This window comes from Lissotriton vulgaris, chromosome 9 (assembly GCF_964263255.1).
Source record: "Lissotriton vulgaris chromosome 9, aLisVul1.2, whole genome shotgun sequence".
Taxonomy (NCBI): domain Eukaryota; kingdom Metazoa; phylum Chordata; class Amphibia; order Caudata; family Salamandridae; genus Lissotriton; species Lissotriton vulgaris.
Window position 1 is genome coordinate 616,550,973 of NC_141697.1, and position 25,626 is coordinate 616,576,598.

Here is a 25,626-nt window from a genome sequence, read left to right on the forward strand (position 1 = left end):
TGAATCAAACCCCCTTCACATTCGCTTCCTATAGTCTCACTATAATATTATGCACTTTATTAATCTAAGGAAAGCCATTTTAATTTTGTGAGGAATCTAAAATCTCTGATACCATTACGCAAGGCATTGTACCAGCAGCTAGTCGGGAAACAGCATCTAAAGCCATGAAGCACCTAGAAAGCAGAATCGTAACTTCAAGGCGCCCCACGTGTTGCTTCAATCAGTGTGCAGTGTCGCTCGTCTCAGCCACAAGTAACTTAAGGAGGTTCTGAAACGTGCAGGTGAGGGTCTTAAAATCTGCAATGCGCTGCCACGTTTAAAACTTTATTGTAGATTTACCAACCCTTCCTTACCTCGAGGCAGGAAGTCCACGGGTGAAGTCCCCAGAGGTGTGCACGCGGGCTCCTACAGTGCACGCAGGCTCCTACAGTGCACGCGGTGCCCCTACTCGTGCATAGGTGTGCCCGCTGTGCTGGTACTTGTGCAGAGGTGTGCACGCTGTGCTGGTACTTGTGCATAGGTGTGCACGCTGTGCCAGGACTCGTGCATAGGTGTGCCCGCGGACTGCTGCAGCTCTGCTGGTGTGTTTGTTGTTTTGGGTCCAGTGCTGCGTTCTGGAGCGCAGCAGGAGGGGGTGCGAGGAAGCAGCGTGCACACATATTTCAAATGTTCCTGTGGTTATAAATAAAGCGGGGCCTGCTGTGCCGCAACACGCCGGGGCTCGGCTTTCCAGGCCTTTCCTTATGGCCTCTGCGCGTTAACACTGTCACCGCTGAGGGCGCCGCCGTGGGGGGAGGACGGAAGGAGAGTGTGTGCCTGCTAACTGTGGCACGAGGGAGGCCGGAGGGGGCTGGTCATTGGCAGAGTCACCAGGCCGAGTCCCACATACCCAGCCGCACACGTACATCCCCTTAATGTCATCTGTGCCCTCTTCCAACCCTAGCATCCTCCCTCCACCACTCGTGCCAGTCACCCCTGTCCTTTCTGTGCCCTCTGCCAACACTAGCATCCGCCACAATCGCCTGGAGCATGGGTGCCAGTAACCTCTGTCCTTTCTGTGCCCTCTGCCAACCTTAACACCCCCCTCCACTCGCTTGTGTGTGTGGGTGGCTCTGTGTGTGTGTGTGGGTGGCTCTGTGTGGGTGGCTCTGTAAGTGTGTGTGGGTGGCTCTGTGTGTGGGTGGGTGGCTCTGTGTGTGTGGGAGGTTCTGTGTGTTTGTGAGTGGCTCTGTGTGTGTGTGGGTGGCTCGGTGTGTGTGTGTGTGGGTCTGTGTGTGAGTGGCTCTGTGTGGGTGGCTCTCTGTGGGTGGCTCTGTATGTGTGTGTGGGGGGCTCTGTGTGTGTGGGTGACTCTGTGTGTGTGTGGGTGGCTCTGTGTGTGTGTGGGTGGCTCGGTGTGTGTGAGGGTGGCTCGGTGTGTGTGTGTGTGTGTGTGTGTGTGGGTGGCTCTGTGTGGGTGGCTCTGTATGTGTGTGTGGGTGGCTCTGTGTGTGTGGGTAGCTCTGTGTGTGTGGCTCTGTGTGTGTGGGTGGCTCTGTGTATGTGTTGTTGGCTCGGTGTGTGTGTGGGTGGCTGTGTGTGGCTCTGTCTGTGTGTGTGTGGCTCTGTGTGTGTGGCTCTGTGTGTGGATGGCTCTGTCTCTGTGTGGCTCTGTCTGTGTGTGGGTGGCTCTGTCTTTGTGTGTGGCTCTGTGTGTGTGTGGCTCTGTGGGTAGCTTTTTTTGTAGGTGGCTCTGTGTGTGTGGGTGGCTCTGTGTGTGTGTGGGTGGCTATGTGTGTGTGTGGGTGGCCTTGTGTGTGGGTGGGGGGCTCTGTGTGTGGGTGGGTGGCTCTGTGAGTGTGTGGCTCTGTGTGTGGGTGGGTGGCTCTATGTGAATGACTGTGGGTGGCTCTCTATGTGTGGGTGGGTGGCTTTGTGTGTGTGGCTCTGTGAGTGCAAATGCAATAGGTCTCGCATTTGCGAGCCATTAAGCTATTGGCATGGTAAATGACAATGCCATTTATTTATATTTTAAAAACAAAAACATAAATAAAAATAATGTCATGAGCATTGCCAATAGCTCCAACTTTAACAATGCCGAGACCATTGCATTGTAAATGCTTGTTCTTTACTTCTCTCCTTTTCTTCATTTCTTTTGTTCTTTCTTTCCTTTATTTATCCTCCCTTATTAATCCTTCTTGTCTTCTTTACTTCCTTCTATCTGGCCTTTCATTCCTTCCCTTTTTCTTACTTTTTTTCCTTTCTTCGTTCTTTTCTTCTTCCTTTTGATTTCCTCTGCTATTTTCTTATTTTCTTTGTCCATTTCTTCTTTACTTTATTTTCTTTCTTTCTTTTTTTCATTTCTATATTTATCTTCTTTCTTCTTTTAATTCCTTTTTCTGGACTTCCTTATTCTTTCTTCTGTCCTTCCTTTTTCTACCACTCCTTTCTTTCTCTCTCTCCCTCACTCGGCAGAACGATTGCCATTTTTAGGTTTGTGTTACGCAAAACCTTTTGTTTTTACAAAAATTATGTGTGTGACGTACTTACTTTTAGTTTGTTTTAGTCACAATTCATCCATTCGTGTGTGGTTGTATAATTCACATTTTTGCACTCCCCACTCAAGCATACATCAAGGGGCAATATTCCAGCTATTGGCTGACTTCACTATGAGTTTACTCCAGCAAAGCTGTTGATCTAATAAGGGATGAAGTGGAACTTGCCCATGTTTTCCCTGTTGTATTGTGTCCAAACTTATGTCCTCATTAATTATTTTTTTTATAATCCAGTTTCACCCATAAATGTTTCCTGTGTCTAGAGTATAAGATGTGTCTCCCTGTGCTGTGGCACAGACAGAGTTAAAAACTGTGGAATCGAATGTTCACACATCGAATTCCCTTCAATCTAAAAAGTTTCTTTCAAGCATGTCTGTCACTTGTTTTGTGCCCTGGTCTCTGCGCCAGTGTCATAATGATCAAAACCTTTTGTGAAGGCGAAGAGGAAAGTGATAACACAGACTGAGAGGCCTCCAGTCGCGTCTAAAGCATGTGCTTGTCTTTTTTCAGGAGCAGTTTCTGACCTGCTTGAGAAGCACGGTTTCCCACCGAACAGCAGTGCAGGTGGAAGAGAAAGGACTAAGGACCTTCGTACAAAAAGGTACTTTAGATGTCTGCATTGTATCGTATTGTAGCATTTGGGATCACATTCACCCTGCTTGACACCATGTGAAAGTAAACCTGCCTTAGTAAATCGTATAACGTTACCTTTCTTTCTGCATGTTCAATGTAGAGTTAAATAAAAAAAGCATTCCCTGAATGTAGCAGTTGTTACCAACCCCACTCACATCATATCATTTTAATATGGGACCTAGTTTCTTCGTTAAATGAGTGAACACTTTGGCCTCCTTTATGAGTTCAGTGTGATTCCTGTTTCGGCCTGAAACACTGTTTTGGATAATGCAAGGGACGAGGAATACAGCATCTCTGCAGCACTCCTACACCCAGACATTTCACGAGGTAAACGCTGGTGAAATTTGGTGTATGGAAGGGTGGAAATGGGGAATTATCAGAGGTCGTAAAACACTATATTTCACAGCACCACAGTAATTACCAATTCTTCAGGGGAGTCTCAGGGTACAGTTTGTAATTCTGCGGTATTCCTGTATCCTAAATTGCGGTCCCCATGGTATTGGTAATTTTGGGAGTGGGAATACCGATGTAGTGTCCCCCTGTAACTGGTGGGGATGCAAAGCATATTGAGCTTCTCTCAGGGGACTTTACAGGTGAGTCTCCACCAGAGGAAAGCATGCAATGCTTACCAGAATGGTGAAATCGAGGACCGGGTATCCCAGGGGTTCTCCGCCATAGACTTCGATTGTAATAAATATATTCTTTTTGAGAACCTTTTTGACAACCTTGACTTTGGAGACAGGCATTGTAAAGGACACCGTCTCTTATACATGACTACGTTGCACTTTAATTACCACCTTGTGAGATCAGTCACTTGCAGGGTGTTGACGAGGGTGCATACATTAAAGGGAATCTTCACAGCTGTCCAGTAAGGCCATACTGGATTGGCGATAAAAGATTCCAACAGTAAGGCTCTGTGTGTCATTAAAGGTCAAATGGCAAATTGAAGCATTGTGAACGTTTGTTGCATGAAATGTCACTGCTAAGGCGTTGTTTGTTTCTGGTTCTAATTTAATGAATTGGACTCTGGCTGCAATTTTAGGTTTGGTGTTAGCCAAGATCTTTTGATTTTACTAAAAGGATATGTATAATGCATTTACTTAAGGGGGTTTTAGCCACCTTTCTTCGTCCATTGTTCTGTTGTTATTCATATCTTTCTTACGCCCACTACAGCATGCAGCGTGGTGCAGTGGGTCAGCCTACTTCAGCCACTGGATATTTTAACTTTTAGTGTCTGCATTTTGCTCTGTTACAGCGAGCATACCCACACACATGGTAGTTCCCTTCAGTGCCAGTGTTTTGCTTGTTTTTGCTTTATAATGACTTTAGTTATGCTTTAGTTTTTAGAGCCTGACCTGAAAACAGGCCATATTCCATGCTTTATTAGTTCATGTCCCCTGCCAATGCTGTTGTAAATTCCTTTTGGAGTCTCCTTTGTTTATCTGTCTGCTGGTATTTCACAGCATAACAGACTGCATCCACTGAAAACTGTTCTGTAATAAGATAGCCTCATGTTACTATGCATTCAGTGCACAAACCGAAAACTTCAATATTATAGATGGGAATTCATTGGCGGACATTTCTTCAGAATACATTTATTCTGGACTTAATTTCACCAGTGCTTCTTCAACAACTGTTGCCCAGAAAGAAAACAGGATGGTTTTGTGTTTTATTGGCAGCACTTGTTCTTTCTTTCTTTTTTTTGTTTCTATATTTCTTTCTTGCCTTCTTTCTTTCCTTCCTTTTCACTTTTTTTGTTTCTTTTTTCTTTCTTTCTGCTTTTCTTCTCTTACTGCTTTTTTTCTTTTTTTGTTTGTCATTCTACCTCTCTTTCCATTGTATCCTTCTTTCTTTCATTCCTTCTTTTGTTTGTGCTTTCTTTCTTTCCTTCTTTCCTTTCTTTTCTTTCTTACCTCTATCATTCATTCTTTCCTAAAATCTTGCTTGCTTTCCTTTTTTCCTATATCTTTTTTCTTTCCATTCTTTCTTTCTTGCTTTTCTTTAATTTTTTTCTGTCCTATTTCCTTGCTTTTTCCTTTCCTTCTTTCTTGCTTTCTTTCCTGCTTTCCTTATTTCTGAGACTTTTTCATTTTTCCTTTCTTGCATTCTTTCCTGCCTTTCTGTTTTCTTTCTTTCCTTCTTTCTTTCCTTCTTTCTTTATCTTTCTGTCTCCTCCTTTCCTTCCTTTTCTTCTCTGCTTCCTTCATTTCATTACTTTTTTATTTTCTTCTCTCATTTTCTTCATTCTTTTGTTCTTTCTTTCCTTTATTTTCCCTCCATTCCTTCTTTCCTTTATTTTTCCTTCCGTTTTTCTTCTTTCCTTCCTTCTATCTGGCCTTTTATTCCTTCCCTTATTCTTGCTTTCCCTCTTTTCTTCGTTCTTTTATCCTTTCTTTTTATTTCCTCTATATATTTTCTTATTTTGTTCCTCCATTTCTTCTTTTCTTTATTGGCTTTCTTTTTTTCAGTTCTATATTTATCTTCTTTCCTTTTTTTCTTTTCCTTCCTTTTTCTTCACTTCCTTGTTCTTTCTTCTTTCCTTCCTTTTTCTACCACTCCTTTCTTTCTCGCTCTCCCTGATTACCTCACTCGGCTGAACGATTGCCATTTTTAGGTTTGTGTTACCCAAATCCTTTTATTTTTACAAAAATGATGTGTTTGACGTAGTTACTTTTAGGGGGACTTAATTTCACCAGTGCTTCTTCAACAACTGTTGCCCAGAAAGAAAACAGGATGGTATTGTGTTTTATCGGCAGCACTTGTTCTTTCTTTCTTTTTTTTGTTTCTATATTTCTTTCTTGCCTTCTTTCTTTCCTTCCTTTTCACCGTTTTTTTTCTTTTTTCTTTCTTTCTGCTTTTCTTCTCTTACTGATTTTTTTCTTCTTTTGTTTGTCATTATACCTCTCTTTCCATTGTATCCTTCTTTCTTTCATTCCTTCTTTTGTTTGTGCTTTCTTTCTTGCCTTCTTTCCTTTCTTTTCTTTCTTACCTCTATCATTCATTCGTTCATTCTTTCCTAAAATCTTGCTTGCTTTCCTTTTTTCCTATATCTTTTTTCTTTCGATTCTTTCTTTCTTGCTTTTCTTTAATTTTTTTCTGTCCTATTTCCTTCCTTTTTCCTTTCCTTCTTTCTTGCTTTCTTTCCTGCTTTCCTTATTTCTGAGACTTTTTCATTTTTTCCTTTCTTGCATTCTTTCCTGCCTTTCTGTTTTCTTTCTTTCCTTTTTTCTCGTAATCCTTCTTTATCTTTCTGTCTCCTTCTTTCCTTCCTTTTCTTCTCTGCTTCCTTCATTTCATTACTTTTTTATTTTTGTTCTCTCCTTTTCTTCATTTCTTTTGTTCTTTCTTTCCTTTATTTTTCCTCCATTCCTTCTTTCCTTTATTTTTCCTTCTGTTTTTCTTCTTTCCTTCCTTCTATCTGGCCTTTTATTCCTTCCCTTATTCTTGCTTTCCCTCTTTTCTTCGTTCTTTTATCCTTTCTTTTTATTTCCTCTATATATTTTCTTATTTTGTTCCTCCATTTCTTCTTTTCTTTATTTGCTTTCTTTTTTCAGTTCTATATTTATCTTCTTTCCTTTTTTCCTTTTCCTTCCTTTTTCTTCACTTCCTTGTTCTTTCTTCTTTCCTTCCTTTTTCTACCACTCCTTTCTTTCTCGCTCTCCCTGATTACCTCACTCGGCTGAACGATTTCCATTTTAAGGTTTGTGTTACCCAAATCCTTTTATTTTTACAAAAATGATGTGTTTGACGTAGTTACTTTTAGGGTGTTTTAGCCATATTTCATCCATTTGTCTGTGGATGTATCATTCAAATTTTTCTACAATCCACTCAAGCATAAATCAAGGGGCAATGCTCCAGCTATTGTCTGACTTCACTATGAGTTACAGCATGCTGCCCTTTCACAAAGGAATCACAGCCATACAGAAAGTAGTTCCCTTCAGTGCCAGCGAGTAACATGGTAATGTGTTTTTTTTAGACCAAAAATATATTTGCCTTTAATCAAGGTTTTTTTTCTTAGATTGATGAATACACAGCAGCTTACCGAACATCAAATATTTGCAAAAATCATAGCAAAACAAGATTTTACAAAAAGCTGTTGGACAATGCCAGACCTAATGGCTTTGCCAGTGCTTGTTTCACATTGTCACGTTGAATATTCATCCCACTAAATATACATTTTTTTACAGAGATTTCGCAGCCCAAGGCCCCCACGTATATCGATGATATGTCTGACATCCACAACAGGTCCTTCATTTTAAAGTGCTGTGGTGTACAACCTTAGGTTTGGCCTAAAGTGTCACACAATACCTAGAGCGCTTAGGAATTATGACTACCCTTCAGATAACTAATGTGAGAGGTTTACCCCAGATTTCATTGTGTGCTGAGTGTTTATGGGGCATGAGCTCCGGTTACAACATGCCTTACATCCTGGGGGCAAATTGTGAACTGTGTAAATGCTGTTTGCACAAATGTAACATTTACTCCAGCAAAGCTGGTGATCTCCTTATAAGGGATGAAGTGGAACTTGTCCATATTTTCCCTGTTCCAGCGGGTCCAAACTTATCTCCTCGTTAATTTATTTTTTTATAATCCAGTTTCATCCATAAATATTCCCTGCATCTAGAGTATAAGGTGTGTCTCCCTGTGCTGTGTAAGAAGACGGAAGGAGGCCGATGAGGACGCTGTTTCACCATACGCAAGGGGTACTTCTACTAATGCATATCCATAATTGCATGGTGGTATAACCGGAATAAAGAACGTCCGGAATAAAACTTAGAAGGAGAATTGAAAACTCCAAGAGCATCTAAATCAGAGAAGGATGACCCCTATAGCTTGAAATAAACCTTGCGTGAGACAAACACGTCCATGCCCCATTGAACATTCTAAAAGAATAACCTAAAGGCAATAAATGGTTCAAGTCTAAGGATAACTAGAAGAATTAAAGATATATGCTTCTTTAAATTTGAAATGTTTTTAGATTTTACTTACCTGTCCTGAGGAAGGTGTTCACAAAATAAGATCAAGACACCGAAACGCGTCGACAAAAGGACTACTTTACCATTGATTGATATGTATATTTTGTATTGTATGTAATAAGAATTTTTTTTTACATTTGTATCTTGTATTGTATGTGTATAATGATCATGACATTTTGGCATTAAACTGTCAGTTTTTAATAAAATCGAAACAAATATTTTAATAGTTTTGTGTTGAGGTATATATTTCAGGTTCCACTTTAAATGTATGATTAGGTTTAGAGTCTAATAGTAGCGGTTTGCACAGAAAGGAAAATCTTTTTGTTTATGTCCCTGTGCTGTGGCACAGGCAGAGTTAAAAACTGTGGAATCGAATGTTCACAAATCGAATTCCCTTCAATGTAAAAGGTTTGTTTCAAGCAGGTAATTTTTTGCCCCAGACTCTGCGCCTGTGTCATAATGATCAAAACCTTTTGTGAAGGCGAACAGGAAATTGACTGAGAGGCCTCCGTTCACGTCTAAAGCATGTGCTTGTCTTTTTTCAGGAGCAGTTTCTGACCTGCTTGAGAAGCACGGTTTCCCACTGAACAGCAGTGCAGATGGAAGAGAAAGGACTAAGGACCTACGTACAGGAAGGTACTTTAGAAGTTTGCATTGTATGGTATTCTAGCATTTGGGATCACATTCACATTGCTTGACACCATCTGAAAGTAAACCTGCCTTACTGAATAGTAAGATGTTATTTTTCTTTCTGCATGTTCAATGTAGAGTAGAAAAAGAAAGCATTCTCTGAATGTAACAGTTGTTACCAACCCAATTCACATTATATAATCCTAATATTGGACCCAGTCTCTTTATTAAATGAGTAAAAACGTTGGCCTCCTTTATGAGTTTAGTGTGATTCCTGTTTCGGCCTGAAATACTGTTTTGGAAAATCCAAAGGACAAGGAATACAGCATCTCTGCAGCACTCCTACACCCAGACATTTCACGTGGTAAAGGCTGTTGAAATCTGGTGTATGGAAGGGTGGAAAATGGGGTATTATCAAAGGTCATCAAACACTATTTCCCAGCACCACAGTAATTACCAATACTTCAGGGGAGTTTCAGGGTACAGTTTGTAATTCTGCCATATTCCTGTATCCCAAATTGCGGATCCCATTGTATTGGTAATTTTGGGAGTGGGAATACCGATGTAGTGTACCCCTGTAACTGGTGGGGATGCAAAGCATATTGAGCTCCTCTCAGGGGACTTTACCCGTGAGTCTCCACCAGAGGAATTTATGCAATGCTTACCAGAATGGTGACATCGAGGACCGGGAATCCCAGGGGTTCTCCGCCATAGACTTCGATTGTAATAAATATATACTTTTTGAGAACCTTTTTGACAACCTTGACTTTGGAGACGGGCATTGTAAAGTACACCATCTCTTACAGTTGACTACGTTGCACTTTAATTACCACCTTGTGAGATCAGCCACTTGCAGGGTGTTGACGAGGGTGCATACATTGAAGTGAATCTTCACAGCTGTCCAGTAAGGCCATACTGGATTGGCGATAGAAGATTCCAACACTAAGGCTCTGTATGTCATTAAAGGTCAAATGACAAATTGAAGCATTGTGAACGTTTGTTTCATGAAATGTCAATGCTAAGGTGTTGTTTGTTTCTGGTTCTTATTTCATGAATTGGACTCTGGCTGCAATTTTAGGGTTGGTGTTAGCCAAAACCTTTTGATTTTACTAAAAGGATATGTATAATGTATTTTCCTTAAGGGGTTTTCTGCCACCTTTCTTGGTCCATTGTTCTGTTGTCATTTATGTCTTGCATACGCACACTATGGCATGCAGCGTGGGGCAGTCGGTCAGCCTACCTCAGCCACTGGCTATTTCAACTTTGAGTGTCTGCATTTTGCTCTGTCACAGCGAGCATACCCACACACAAGGTAGTTCCCTTCAGTGCCAGTGTTTTGCTTGTTTTTGCTGTATAATAACTTTAGTTATGTTTTAGTTTTTAGAACCTGACCTGAAAACAGGCCATATTCCATGCTTTATTAGTTCCGGTCTCCTGCCAATGCTGTTGTAAATTCCTTTTAGCGTCTCCTTTGTTTATCTGACTGGTGGTATTTCACAGCATAACAGATTGCATCCATTGGAAATATAAGATAGCCTCTTTTTACTATGCATGCAGTATACAAACCGAAAACTTCAATATTATAGATGGGAATTCATAAGCGCACAATTCTTCAGAACACATTCATTCTGGACCTAATTTCACCAGTGGTTCTTCAACAACCGTTGCCCAGAATGAAAACAGGACTTTATTGTGTTTTATTGGTAGCACTTGTTCTGTCTTTCTTTTTTTTCTTTCTTTTTTATATTTCTTTCTTTCTTTCTTGCCTTCTTTCTTTCCTTCCTTTTCACCATTTTTCTTTCTTTCTACTTTCCTTGTCTTATTGCTTTTTTCTTCTTTTGTTCCTTTGTCATTCTACCTCTTTCCATTGTATCCTCCTTTCTTTCATTCTTTATTTCCTTCTTTTGTTTGTGCTTTCTTTCCTTTATTTCCTCTTTCATTCATTCATCCTTTCCTAAATGCTTGTGTGCTTTCCTTTTTTCCTATATCTTCTTTTTTCATTCTTCTCTTTCTTTCTTCCCTTTCTTTCCTGTGTTATTCCCTTCCTGTTTGCCTTCCTTCTGTCTTGCTTTCTTTCCTATTTTCCTTCTTTCTGAGATTTTTTCATTTTTTCCTTTCTTGCATTCTTACCTGCCTTTCCGTTTTCTTTCTTTCCTTCTTTCTCATAGTCTTTCTTTCTATTTCTGTCTCCTTATTTCCTTCGTTTTCTTCTCTGCTTCCTTCATTTCATTACTTTTTTAGGTCTCGGCCTAGCGTGCACTGCGCAGCAGTGTCGCGCAGCCGAGAATTTATGTTTACAGTATAGGGGCTTGAACCCGCCCCTCTTCTCCATTGGCTGGCTTCCTAAACGGAGGCCAGCCATTGGAGGAGAGGGGCGTCACTCCGTTCAAGCCCCGTCTTTTTGAGCTAGAGGGGTGTGTTTTTGCTGTACTTTCTCTACCTGACGTCATGGGTAGAGAGCACGCCCCTCATCACAAGGCCTGCACGTGCATGTCGGCTCTCTGATTGGTGTTCCTTATTAACCAGTCAGAGGGCCGACTGGCACGTGCAGGCAGCGTGAGCAGACCCGTATCCCTCGCGTGATGTTCACTCGTTAAGGAGCATTCAGTGATAGACGTGGCGTGGCATGAGGTCGCTTTGATCCGTGAGTCGGGCCTTCTGTCCTTCTGTCTTGAAAGTTGCCTTTTTAGTGGTCAGATAGTTAGATATGCATGTGCAAATGACTTTGAATCAAACCCCCTTCACATTCGCTTCCTATAGTCTCACTATAATATTATGCACTTTATAAATCTAAGGAAAGCCATTTTAATTTGTGAGGAATCTAAAATCTCTGATACCATTACGCAAGGCATTGTACCAGCAGCTAATCGGGAAACAGCATCTAAAGCCCTGAAGCACCTAGAAAGCAGAATCGTAACTTCAAGGCGCCCCGCGTGTTGCTTCAATCAGTGTGCAGTGTCGCTCGTCTCAGCCACAAGTAACTTAAGGAGGTTCTGAAACGTGCAGGTGAGGGTCTTAAAATCTGCAATGCGCTGCCACGTTTAAAACTTTATTGTAGATTTACCAAGCCTTCCTTACCTCGAGGCAGAAAGTCCACAGGTGAAGTCCCCAGAGGTGTGCACGCGGGCTCCTACAGTGCACGCAGGCTCCTACAGTGCACGCGGTGCCCCTACTCGTGCATAGGTGTGCCCGCTGTGCTGGTACTTGTGCAGAGGTGTGCACGCTGTGCTGGTACTTGTGCATAGGTGTGCACGCTGTGCCAGGACTCGTGCATAGGTGTGCCCGCGGACTGCTGCAGCTCTGCTGGTGTGTTTGTTGTTTTGGGTCCAGTGCTGCGTTCTGGAGCGCAGCAGGCTGGGGTGCGAGGAAGCAGCGTGCACACATATTTCAAATGTTCCTGTGGTTATAAATAAAGCGGGGCCTGCTGTGCCGCAACACGCCGGGGCTCGGCTTTCCAGGCCTTTCCTTATGGCCTCTGCGCGTTAACACTGTCACCGCTGAGGGCGCCGCCGTGGGGGGAGGACGGAAGGAGAGTGTGTGCCTGCTAACTGTGGCACGAGGGAGGCCGGAGGGGGCTAGCCGCTGGCAGAGTCACCAGGCCGAGTCCCACATACCCAGCCGCACATGTACATCCCCTTAATGTCATCTGTGCCCTCTTCCAACCCTAGCATCCTCCCTCCACCACTCGTGCCAGTCACCCCTGTCCTTTCTGTGCCCTCTGCCAACACTAGCATCCGCCACACTCGCCTAGAGCATGGGTGCCAGTAACCTCTGTCCTTTCTGTGCCCTCTGCCAACCTTAACACCCCCCTCCACTCGCTTGTGTGTGTGGGTGGCTCTGTGTGTGTGTGGGTGGCTCTGTGTGGGTGGCTCTGTGAGTGTGTGTGGGTGGCTGTGTGGGTGGGTGGCTCTGTGTGTGTGGGTGGTTCTGTGTGTTTGTGAGTGGCTCTGTGTGTGTGTGGGTGGCTCGGTGTGTGTGTGTGTGGGTCTGTGTGTGAGTGGCTCTTTGTGGGTGGCTCTCTGTGGGTGGCTCTGTATGTGTGTGTGGGTGGCTCTGTGTGTGTGGGTGACTCTGTGTGTGTGCGGGTGGCTCTGTGTGTGTGTGGGTGGCTCGGTGTGTGTGAGGGTGGCTCTGTGTGTGTGTGTGGGTGGCTCTGTGTGGGTGGCTCTGTATGTGTGTGTGGGTGGCTCTGTGTGTATGGCTCTGTGTGTGTGGGTGGCTCTGTGTATGTGTTGTTGGCTCGGTGTGTGTGTGGGTGGCTGTGTGTGGCTCTGTCTGTGTGTGTGTGGCTCTGTGTGTGGATGGCTCTGTGTGTGTGGCTCTGTCTGTGTGTGGGTGGCTCTGTCTGTGTGTGTGGCTCTGTGTGTGTGTGGCTCTGTAGGTAGCTATTTTTGTAGGCGGCTCTGTGTGTGTGGGTGGCTCTGTGTGTGTGTGGGTGGCTCTGTGTGTGTGTGGGTGGCCTTGTGTGTGGGTGGGGGGCTCTGTGTGTGGGTGGGTGGCTCTGTGAGTGTGTGGCTCTGTGTGTGGGTGGGTGGCTCTATGTGAATGACTGTGGGTGGCTCTCTATGTGTGGGTGGGTGGCTTTGTGTGTGTGGCTCTGTGAGTGCAAATGCAATAGGTCTCGCATTTGCGAGCCATTAAGCTATTGGCATGGTAAATGACAATGCAATTTATTTATGTTTTAAAAACAAAAACATAAATGAAAATAATGTCATGAGCATTGCCAATAGCTCTAACTTTAACAATGCCGAGACCATTGTATTGTAAATGCTTGTTCTTTACTTCTCTCCTTTTCTTCATTTCTTTTGTTCTTTCTTTCCTTTATTTATCCTCCTTTATTATTCCTTCTTGTCTTCTTTACTTCCTTCTATCTAGCCTTTCATTCCTTCCCTTTTTCTTACTTTTTTTCCTTTCTTCGTTCTTTTCTTCTTCCTTTTGATTTCCTCTGCTATTTTCTTATTTTGTTTGTCCATTTCTTCTTTACTTTATTTTCTTTCTTTCTTTTTTTCATTTCTATATTTATCTTCTTTCTTTTTTTAATTCCTTTTTCTGGACTTCCTTATTCTTTCTTCTGTCCTTCCTTTTTCTACCACTCCTTTCTTTCTCACTCTCCCTCACTCGGCAGAACGATTGCCATTTTTAGGTTTGTGTTACGCAAAACCTTTTGTTTTTACAAAAATTATGTGTGCGACGTACTTACTTTTAGTTTGTTTTAGTCACAATTCATCTATTCGTCTGTGGTTGTACAATTCACATTTTTGCACTCCCCACTCAAGCATACATCAAGGGGCAATATTCCAGCTATTGGCTGACTTCACTATGAGTTTACTCCAGCAAAGCTGTTGATCTCCTAATAAGGGATGAAGTGGAACTTGCCCATGTTTTCCCGGTTGTATTGTGTCCAAACAAACGTATGTCCTCATTAATTATTTTTTTTATAATCCAGTTTCACCCATAAATGTTTCCTGTGTCTAGAGTATAAGATGTGTCTCCCTGTGCTGTGGCACAGACAGAGTTAAAAACTGTGGAATCGAATGTTCACAAATCGAATTCCCTTCAATGTAAAAAGTTTCTTTCAAGCATGTCTGTCACTTGTTTTGTGCCCTGGTCTCTGCGCCAGTGTCATAATGATCAAAACCTTTTGTGAAGGCGAAGAGGAAAGTGATAACACAGACTGAGAGGCCTCCGTTCGCGTCTAAAGCACGTGCATGTCTTTTTTCAGGAGCAGTTTCTGACCTGCTTGAGAAGCACGGTTTCCCACCGAACAGCAGTGCAGGTGGAAGAGAAAGGACTAAGGACCTTCGTACAAAAAGGTACTTTAGATGTCTGCATTGTATCGTATTGTAGCATTTGGGATCACATTCACCCTGCTTGACACCATGTGAAAGTAAACCTGCCTTAGTAAATCGTATAATGTTACCTTTCTTTCTGCATGTTCAATGTAGAGTTAAAAAAAGAAAGCATTCCCTGAATGTAGCAGTTGTTACCAACCCCACTCACATCATATCATTTTAATATGGGACCTAGTCTCTTCGTTAAATGAGTGAACACTTTGGCCTCCTTTATGAGTTCAGTGTGATTCCTGTTTCGGCCTGAAACACTGTTTTGGATAATGCAAGGGACGAGGAATACAGCATCTCTGCAGCACTCCTACACCCAGACATTTCACGAGGTAAACGCTGGTGAAATTTTGTGTATGGAAGGGTGGAAATGGGGAATTATCAGAGGTCGTAAAACACTGTATTTCACAGCACCACAGTAATTACCAATTCTTCAGGGGAGTCTCAGGGTACAGTTTGTAATTCTGCGGTATTCCTGTATCCTAAATTGCGGTCCCCATGGTATTGGTAATTTTGGGAGTGGGAATACCGATGTAGTGTCCCCCTGTAACTGGTGGGGATGCAAAGCATATTGAGCTCCTCTCAGGGGACTTTACAGGTGAGTCTCCACCAGAGGAAAGCATGTAATGCTTACCAGAATGGTGAAATCGAGGACCGGGTATCCCAGGGGTTCCCCGCCATAGACTTCGATTGTAATAAATATATTCTTTTTGAGAACCTTTTTGACAACCTTGACTTTGGAGACAGGCATTGTAAAGGACACCGTCTCTTATACATGACTACGTTGCACTTTAATTACCACCTTGTGAGATCAGTCACTTGCAGGGTGTTGACGAGGGTGCATACATTAAAGGGAATCTTCACAGCTGTCCAGTAAGGCCATACTGGATTGGCGATAAAAGATTCCAACAGTAAGGCTCTGTGTGTCATTAAAGGTCAAATGGCAAATTGAAGCATTGTGAACGTTTGTTGCATGAAATGTCACTGCTAAGGCGTTGTTTGTTTCTGGTTCTAATTTAATGAATTGGACTCTGGCTGCAATTTTAGGTTTGGTGTTAGCCAAGATCGTTTGATTTTACTAAAAGGATATGTATAATGCATTTACTTAAAGGGGTTTTTAGCCACCTTTCTTCGTCCATTTTTCTGTTGTTATTCATATCTTTCTTACGCCCACTACAGCATGCAGCGTGGTGCAGTGGGTCAGCCTACTTCAGCCACTGGATATTTTAACTTTTAGTGTCTGCATTTTGCTCTGTTACAGCGAGCATACCCACACACATGGTAGTTCCCTTCAGTGCCAGTGTTTTGCTTGTTTTTGCTTTATAATGACTTTAGTTATGCTTTAGTTTTTAGAGCCTGACCTGAAAACAGGCCATATTCCATGCTTTATTAGTTCATGTCCCCTGCCAATGCTGTTGTAAATTCCTTTTGGAGTCTCCTTTGTTTATCTGTCTGCTGGTATTTCACAGCATAACAGACTGCATCCACTGAAAACTGTTCTGTAATAAGATAGCCTCATGTTACTATGCATTCAGTGCACAAACCGAAAACTTCAATATTATAGATGGGAATTCATTAGCGGACATTTCTTCAGAATACATTTATTCTGGACTTAATTTCACCAGTGCTTCTTCAACAACTGTTGCCCAGAAAGAAAACAGGATGGTATTGCGTTTTATTGGCAGCACTTGTTCTTTCTTTCTTTTTTTTGTTTCTATATTTCTTTCTTGCCTTCTTTCTTTCCTTCCTTTTCACTTTTTTTTCTTTTTTCTTTCTTTCTGCTTTTCTTCTCTTACTGCTTTTTTTCTTTTTTTGTTTGTCATTCTACCTCTCTTTCCATTGTATCCTTCTTTCTTTCATTCCTTCTTTTGTTTGTGCTTTCTTTCTTTCCTTCTTTCCTTTCTTTTCTTTCTTACCTCTATCATTCATTCATTCATTCTTTCCTAAAATCTTGCTTGCTTTCCTTTTTTCCTATATCTTTTTTCTTTCCATTCTTTCTTTCTTGCTTTTCTTTAATTTTTTTTCTGTCCTATTTCCTTCCTTTTTCCTTTCCTTCTTTCTTGCTTTCTTTCCTGCTTTCCTTATTTCTGAGGCTTTTTCATTTTTTCCTTTCTTGCATTCTTTCCTGCCTTTCTGTTTTCTTTCTTTCCTTTTTTCTCGTAATCCTTCTTTATCTTTCTGTCTCCTTCTTTCCTTCCTTTTCTTCTCTGCTTCCTTCATTTCATTACTTTTTTATTTTTGTTCTCTCCTTTTCTTCATTTCTTTTGTTCTTTCTTTCCTTTATTTTCCCTCCATTCCTTCTTTCCTTTATTTTTCCTTCCGTTTTTCTTCTTTCCTTCCTTCTATCTGGCCTTTTATTCCTTCCCTTATTCTTGCTTTCCCTCTTTTCTTCTTTCTTTTATCCTTTCTTTTTATTTCCTCTATATATTTTCTTATTTTGTTCCTCCATTTCTTCTTTTCTTTATTTGCTTTCTTTTTTCAGTTCTATATTTATCTTCTTTCCTTTTTTCCTTTTCCTTCCTTTTTCTTCACTTCCTTGTTCTTTCGTCTTTCTTTCCTTTTTCTACCACTCCTTTCTTTCTCGCTCTCCCTGATTACCTCACTCGGCTGAACGATTGCCATTTTTAGGTTTGTGTTACCTAAATCCTTTTATTTTTACAAAAATGATGTGTTTGACGTAGTTACTTTTAGGGGGTTTTAGCCATATTTCATCCATTTGTCTGTGGATGTATCATTCAAATTTTTCTACAATCCACTCAAGCATAAATCAAGGGGCAATGCTCCAGCTATTGTCTGACTTCACTATGAGTTACAGCATGCTGCCCTTTCACAAAGGAATCACAGCCATACAGAAAGTAGTTCCCTTCAGTGCCAGCGAGTAACATGGTAATGTGTTTTTTTTAGCCCAAAAATATATTTGCCTTTAGTCAAGGTTTTTTTTCTTAGATTGATGAATACACAGCAGCTTCCCGAACAACAAATCTTTGCAAAAATCATAGCAAAACAAGATTTTACAAAAAGCTGTTGGACAATGCCAGACCTAATGGCTTTGCCAGTGCTTGTTTCACATTGTCACGTTGAATATTCATCCCACTAAATATACATTTTTCTACAGAGATTTCGCAGCCCAAGGCCCCCACGTATATCGATGATATGTCTGACATCCACAACAGGTCCTTCATTTTAAAGTGCTGCGGTGTACAACCTTAGGTTTGGCCTAAAGTGTCACACAATACCTAGAGCGCTTAGGTATTATGACTGCCCTTCAGATAACTAATGTGAGAGGTTTACCCCAGATTTCATTGTGTGCTGAGTGTTTATGGGGCATGAGCTCCGGTTACAACATGCCTTACATCCTGGGGGCAAATTGTGAACTGTGTAAATGCTGTTTGCACAAATGTAACATTTACTCCAGCAAATCTGGTGATCTCCTTATAAGGGATGAAGTGGAACTTGTCCACATTTTCCCTGTTCCAGCGGGTCCAAACTTATCTCCTCGTTAATTTATTTTTTTATAATCCAGTTTCATCCATAAATATTTCCTGCATCTAGAGTATAAGGTGTGTCTCCCTGTGCTGTGTAAGAAGACGGAAGGAGGCCGATGAGGACGCTGTTTCACCATACGCAAGGGGTACTTCTACTAATGCATATCCATAATTGCATGGTGGTATAACCGGAATAAAGAACGTCCGGAATAAAACTTAGAAGGAGAATTGAAAACTCCAAGAGCATCTAAATCAGAGAAGGATGACCCCTATTGCTTGAAATAAGCCTTGCGTGAGACAAACACGTCCATGCCCCATTGAACATTCTAAAAGAATAACCTAAAGGCAATAAATGGTTCAAGTCTAAGGATAACTAGAAGAATTAAAGATATATGCTTCTTTAAATTTGAAATGTTTTTAGATTTTACTTACCTGTCCTGAGGAAGATGTTCACAAAATAAGATCAAGACACCGAAACGCGTCGACAAAAGGACTACTTTACCATTGATTGATATGTATATTTTGTATTGTATGTAATAAGAATTTTTTTTTACATTTGTATCTTGTATTGTATGTGTATAATGATCATGACATTTTGGCATTAAACTGCCAGTTTTTAATAAAATCGAAACAAATATTTTAATAGTTTTGTGTTGAGGTATATATTTCAGGTTCCACTTTAAATGTATGATTAGGTTTAGAGTCTAATAGTAGCGGTTTGCACAGAAAGGAAAATCTTTTTGTTTACGTCCCTGTGCTGTGGCACAGGCAGAGTTAAAAACTGTGGAATCGAATGTTCACAAATCGAATTCCCTTCAATGTAAAAGGTTTGTTTCAAGCAGGTACTTTTTTGCCCCAGACTCTGCGCCTGTGTCATAATGATCAAAACCTTTTGTGAAGGCGAACAGGAAAGTGGCTGAGAGGCCTCCGTTCACGTCTAAAGCATGTGCTTGTCTTTTTTCAGGAGCAGTTTCTGACCTGCTTGAGAAGCACGGTTTCCCACTGAACAGCAGTGCAGATGGAAGAGAAAGGACTAAGGACCTACTTACAGGAAGGTACTTTAGAAGTTTGCATTGTATGGTATTGTAGCATTTGGGATCACATTCACATTGCTTGACACCATCTGAAAGTAAACCTGCCTTACTGAATAGTAAGATGTTATTTTTCTTTCTGCATGTTCAATGTAGAGTAGAAAAAGAAAGCATTCTCTGAATGTAACAGTTATTACCAACCCAATTCACATTATATAATCCTAATATTGGACCCAGTCTCTTTATTAAATGAGTAAAAACGTTGGCCTCCTTTATGAGTTTAGTGTGATTCCTGTTTCGGCCTGAAACACTGTTTTGGAAAATCCAAAGGACAAGGAATACAGCATCTCTGCAGCACTCCTACACCCAGACATTTCACGTGGTAAAGGCTGTTGAAATTTGGTGTATGGAAGGGTGGAAAATGGGGTATTATCAAAGGTCATCAAACACTGTATTTCCCAGCACCACAGTAATTACCAATACTTCAGGGGAGTTTCAGGGTACAGTTTGTAATTCTGCCATATTCCTGTATCCCAAATTGCGGATCCCATTGTATTGGTAATTTTGGGAGTGGGAATACCGATGTAGTGTACCCCTGTAACTGGTGGGGATGCAAAGCATATTGAGCTCCTCTCAGGGGACTTTACCGGTGAGTCTCCACCAGAGGAATTCATGCAATGCTTACCAGAATGGTGACATCGAGGACCGGGAATCCAAGGGGTTCTCCGCCATAGACTTCGATTGTAATAAATATATACTTTTTGAGAACCTTTTTGACAACCTTGACTTTGGAGACGGGCATTGTAAAGTACACCATCTCTTACACTTGACTACGTTGCACTTTAATTACCACCTTGTGAGATCCGCCACTTGCAGGGTGTTGACGAGGGTGCATACATTGAAGTGAATCTTCACAGCTGTCCAGTAAGGCCATACTGGATTGGCGATAGAAGATTCCAACACTAAGGCTCTGTATGTCATTAAAGGTCAAATGACAAATTGAAGCATTGTGAACGTTTGTTTCATGAAATGTCAATGCTAAGGTGTTGTTCGTTTCTGGTTCTTATTTCATGAATTGGACTCTGGCTGCAATTTTAGGGTTGGTGTTAGCCAAAACCTTTTGATTTTACTAAAAGGATATGTATAATGTATTTTCCTAAAGGGGTTTTCTGCCACCTTTCTTGGTCCATTGTTCTGTTGTCATTCATGTCTTGCATACGCACACTATGGCATGCAGCGTGGGGCAGTCGGTCAGCATACTTCAGCCACTGGCTATTTCAACTTTGAGTGTCTGCATTTTGCTCTGTCACAGCGAGCATACCCACACACAAGGTAGTTCCCTTCAGTGCCAGTGTTTTGCTTGTTTTTGCTGTATAATAACTTTAGTTATGTTTCAGTTTTTAGAACCTGACCTGAAAACAGGCCATATTCCATGCTTTATTAGTTCCGGTCTCCTGCCAATGCTGTTGTAAATTCCTTTTAGCGTCGCCTTTGTTTATCTGACTGGTGGTATTTCACAGCATAACAGATTGCATCCATTGGAAATATAAGATAGCCTCTTTTTACTATGCATGCAGTATACAAACCGAAAACTTCAATATTATAGATTGGAATTCATAAGCGGACAATTCTTCAGAACACATTTATTCTGGACCTAATTTCACCAGTGGTTCTTCAACAACCGTTGCCCAGAATGAAAACAGGACTTTATTGTGTTTTATTGGTAGCACTTGTTCTGTCTTTCTTTTTTTTCTTTCTTTTTTATATTTCTTTCTTTCTTTCTCGCCTTCTTTCTTTCCTTCCTTTTCACCATTTTTCTTTCTTTCTACTTTCCTTGTCTTATTGCTTTTTTCTTCTTTTGTTCCTTTGTCATTCTACCTCTTTCCATTGTATCCTCCTTTCTTTCATTCTTTATTTCCTTCTTTTGTTTGTGCTTTCTTTCCTTTCTTTCCTCTTTCATTCATTCATCCTTTCCTAAATGCTTGTGTGCTTTCCTTTTTTCCTATATCTTCTTTTTTCATTCTTCTCTTTCTTTCTTGCCTTTCTTTCCTGTGTTATTCCCTTCCTGTTGCCTTCCTTCTGTCTTGCTTTTTTTCCTATTTTCCTTCTTTCTGAGATTTTTTCATTTTTTCCTTTCTTGCATTCTTACCTGCCTTTCCGTTTTCTTTCTTTCCTTCTTTCTCATAGTCTTTCTTTCTATTTCTGTCTCCTTCTTTCCTTCGTTTTCTTCTCTGCTTCCTTCATTTCGTTACTTTTTTAGGTCTCGGCCTAGCGTGCACTGCGCAGCAGTGTCGCGCAGTCGAGAATTTATGTTTACAGTATAGGGGGCTTGAACCCGCCCCTCTTCTCCATTGGCTGGCTTCCTAAACGGAGGCCAGCCATTGGAGGAGAGCGGCGTCACTCCGTTCAAGCCCCGTCTTTTTGAGCTAGAGGGGTGTGTTTTTGCTGTACTTTCTCTACCTGACGTCATGGGTAGAGAGCACGCCCCTCATCACAAGGCCTGCACGTGCATGTTGGCTCTCTGATTGGTGTTCCTTATTAACCAGTCAGAGGGCCGACTGGCACGTGCAGGCAGCGTGAGCAGACCCGTATCCCTCGCGTGATGTTCACTCGTTAAGGAGCATTCAGTGATAGACGTGGCCTGGCATGAGGTCACTTTGATCCGTGAGTCGGGCCTTCTGTCCTTCTGTCTTGAAAGTTCTCTTTTAGTGGTCAGATAGTTAGATATGCATGTGCAAATGACTTTGAATCAAACCCCCTTCACATTCGCTTCCTATAGTCTCACTATAATATTATGCACTTTATAAATCTAAGGAAAGCCATTTTAATTTCTGAGGAATCTAAAATCTCTGATACCATTACGCAAGGCATTGTACCAGCAGCTAATCGGGAAACAGCATCTAAAGCCCTGAAGCACCTAGAAAGCAGAATCGTAACTTCAAGGCGCCCCACGTGTTGCTTCAATCAGTATGCAGTGTCGCTCGTCTCAGCCACAAGTAACTTAAGGAGGTTCTGAAACATGCAGGTGAGGGTCTTAAAATCTGCAATGCGCTGCCACGTTTAAAACTTTATTGTAGATTTACCAAGCCTTCCTTACCTCGAGGCAGGAAGTCCACAGGTGAAGTCCCCAGAGGTGTGCACGCGGGCTCCTACAGTGCACGCAGGCTCCTACAGTGCAGGCGGTGCCCCTGCCTCGTGCATAGGTGTGCCCGCTGTGCTGGTACTTGTGCAGAGGTGTGCACGCTGTGCTGGTACTTGTGCATAGGTGTGCACGCTGTGCCAGGACTCGTGCATAGGTGTGCCCGCGGACTGCTGCAGCTCTGCTGGTGTGTTTGTTGTTTTGGGTCCAGTGCTGCGTTCTGGAGCGCAGCAGGCGGGGGTGCGAGGAAGCAGCGTGCACACATATTTCAAATGTTCCTGTGGTTATAAATAAAGCGGGGCCTGCTGTGCCGCAACACGCCGGGGCTCGGCTTTCCAGGCCTTTCCTTATGGCCTCTGCGCGTTAACACTGTCACCGCTGAGGGCGCCGCCGTGGGGGGAGGACGGAAGGAGAGTGTGTGCCTGCTAACTGTGGCACGAGGGAGGCCGGAGGGGGCTGGCCGCTGGCAGAGTCACCAGGCCGAGTCCCACATACCCAGCCGCACACGTACATCCCCTTAATGTCATCTGTGCCCTCTTCCAACCCTAGCATCCTCCCTCCACCACTCGTGCCAGTCACCCCTGTCCTTTGTGTGCCCTCTGCCAACACTAGCATCCGCCACACTCGCCTAGAGCATGGGTGCCAGTAACCTCTGTCCTTTCTGTGCCCTCTGCCAACCTTAACACCCCCCTCCACTCGCTTGTGTGTGTGGGTGGCTCTGTGTGTGTGTGGGTGGCTCTGTGTGGGTGGCTCTGTGAGTGTGTGTGGGTGGCTCTGTGTGTGGGTGGGTGGCTCTGTGTGTGTGGGTGGTTCTGTGTGTTTGTGAGTGGCTCTGTGTGTGTGTGGGTGGCTCGGTGTGTGTGTGTGTGTGGGTCTGTGTGTGAGTGGCTCTGTGTGGGTGGCTCTCTGTGGGTGGCTCTGTATGTGTGTGTGGGTGGCTCTGTGTGTGTGGGTGACTCTGTGTGTGTGGGTGGCTCTGTGTGTGTGTGGGTGGCTCGGTGTGTGTGAGGGTGGCTCTGTGTGTGTGTGTGGGTGGCTCTGTGTGGGTGGCTCTGTATGTGTGTGTGGGTGGCTCTGTGTGTGTGGCTCTGTGTGTGTGGGTGGCTCTGTGTATGTGTTGTTGGCTCGGTGTGTGTGTGGGTGGCTGTGTGTGGCTCTGTCTCTGTGTGTGTGGCTCTGTGTGTGTGGCTCTGTGTGTGGATGGCTCTGTCTCTGTGTGGCTCTGTCTGTGTGTGGGTGGCTCTGTCTGTGTGTGTGGCTCTGTAGGTAGCTTTTTTTGTAGGTGGCTCTGTGTGTGTGGGTGGCTCTGTGTGTGTGTGGGTGGCTCTGTGTGTGTGTGGGTGGCCTTGTGTGTGGGTGGGGGGTCTGTGTGTGGGTGGGTGGCTCTGTGAGTGAGTGGCTCTGTGTGTGGGTGGGTGGCTCTATGTGAATGACTGTGGGTGGCTCTCTATGTGTGGGTGGGTGGCTTTGTGTGTGTGGCTCTGTGAGTGCAAATGCAATAGGTCTCGCATTTGCGAGCCATTAAGCTATTGGCATGGTAAATGACAATGCCATTTATTTATGTTTTAAAAACAAAAACATAAATAAAAATAATGTCATGAGCATTGCCAATAGCTCTAACTTTAACAATGCCGAGACCATTGCATTGTAAATGCTTGTTCTTTACTTCTCTCCTTTTCTTCATTTCTTTTGTTTTTTCTTTCCTTTATTTATCCTCCTTCATTAATCCTTCTTGTCTTCTTTACTTCCTTCTATCGGGCCTTTCATTCCTTCCCTTTTTCTTACTTTTTTTCCTTTCTTCGTTCTTTTCTTCTTCCTTTTGATTTCCTCTCCTATTTTCTTATTTTCTTTGTCCATTTCTTCTTTACTTTATTTTCTTTCTTTCTTTTTTTCATTTCTATATTTATCTTCTTTCTTTTTTTAATTCCTTTTTCTGGACTTCCTTATTCTTTCTTCTGTCCTTCCTTTTTCTACCACTCCTTTCATTCTCTCTCTCCCTCACTCGGCAGAACGATTGCCATTTTTAGGTTTGTGTTACGCAAAACCTTTTGTTTTTACAAAAATTATGTGTGCGACGTACTTACTTTTAGTTTGTTTTAGTCACAATTCATCCATTCGTCTGTGGTTGTATAATTCACATTTTTGCACTCCCCACTCAAGCATACATCAAGGGGCAATATTCCAGCTATTGGCTGACTTCACTATGAGTTTACTCCAGCAAAGCTGTTGATCTCCTAATAAGGGATGAAGTGGAACTTGCCCATGTTTTCCCTGTTGTATTGTGTCCAAACAAACGTATGTCCTCATTAATTATTTTTTTTATAATCCAGTTTCACCCATAAATGTTTCCTGTGTCTAGAGTATAAGATGTGTCTCCCTGTGCTGCGGCACAGACAGAGTTAAAAACTGTGGAATCGAATGTTCACAAATCGAATTCCCTTCAATGTAAAAAGTTTCTTTCAAGCATGTCTATCACTTGTTTTGTGCCCTGGTCTCTGCGCCAGTGTCATAATGATCAAAACCTTTTGTGAAGGCGTAGAGGAAAGTGATAACACAGACTGAGAGGCCTCCGTTCGCGTCTAAAGCATGTGCTTGTCTTTTTTCAGGAGCAGTTTCTGACCTGCTTGAGAAGCACGGTTTCCCACTGAACAGCAGTGCAGGTGGAAGAGAAAGGACTAAGGACCTTCGTACAAAAAGGTACTTTAGATGTCTGCATTGTATCGTATTGTAGCATTTGGGATCACATTCACCCTGCTTGACACCATGTGAAAGTAAACCTGCCTTAGTAAATCGTATAACGTTACCTTTCTTTCTGCATGTTCAATGTAGAGTTAAATTAAAAAAAGCATTCCCTGAATGTAGCAGTTGTTACCAACCCCACTCACATCATATCATTTTAATATGGGACCTAGTCTCTTCGTTAAATGAGTGAACACTTTGGCTTCCTTTATGAGTTCAGTGTGATTCCTGTTTCGGCCTGAAACACTGTTTTGGATAATGCAAGGGACGAGGAATACAGCATCTCTGCAGCACTCCTACACCCAGACATTTCACGAGGTAAACGCTGGTGAAATTTGGTGTATGGAAGGGTGGAAATGGGGAATTATCAGAGGTCCTAAAACACTATATTTCACAGCACCACAGTAATTACCAATTCTTCAGGGGAGTCTCAGGGTACAGTTTGTAATTCTGCGGTATTCCTGTATCCTAAATTGCGGTCCCCCCTGGTATTGGTAATTTTGGGAGTGGGAATACCGATGTAGTGTCCCCCTGTAACTGGTGGGGATGCAAAGCATATTGAGCTCCTCTCAGGGGACTTTACAGGTGAGTCTCCACCAGAGGAAAGCATGCAATGCTT

General features: G+C 42.5%; 1 long non-coding RNA gene across 1 annotated transcript in view; it reads left to right on the forward strand.

The window, feature by feature from the left end:
* Positions 1–25,626, forward strand: part of LOC147691964 (uncharacterized) — a 158,979-nt gene that overhangs the window by 35,385 nt on the left and 97,968 nt on the right. The window contains exons 9-13 of the long non-coding RNA XR_015299979.1: positions 3,045–3,135; positions 8,689–8,779; positions 14,496–14,586; positions 19,063–19,153; positions 24,875–24,965. This is a non-coding gene — a long non-coding RNA (uncharacterized LOC147691964). The remainder of the gene's footprint in view (positions 1–3,044; positions 3,136–8,688; positions 8,780–14,495; positions 14,587–19,062; positions 19,154–24,874; positions 24,966–25,626) is intronic.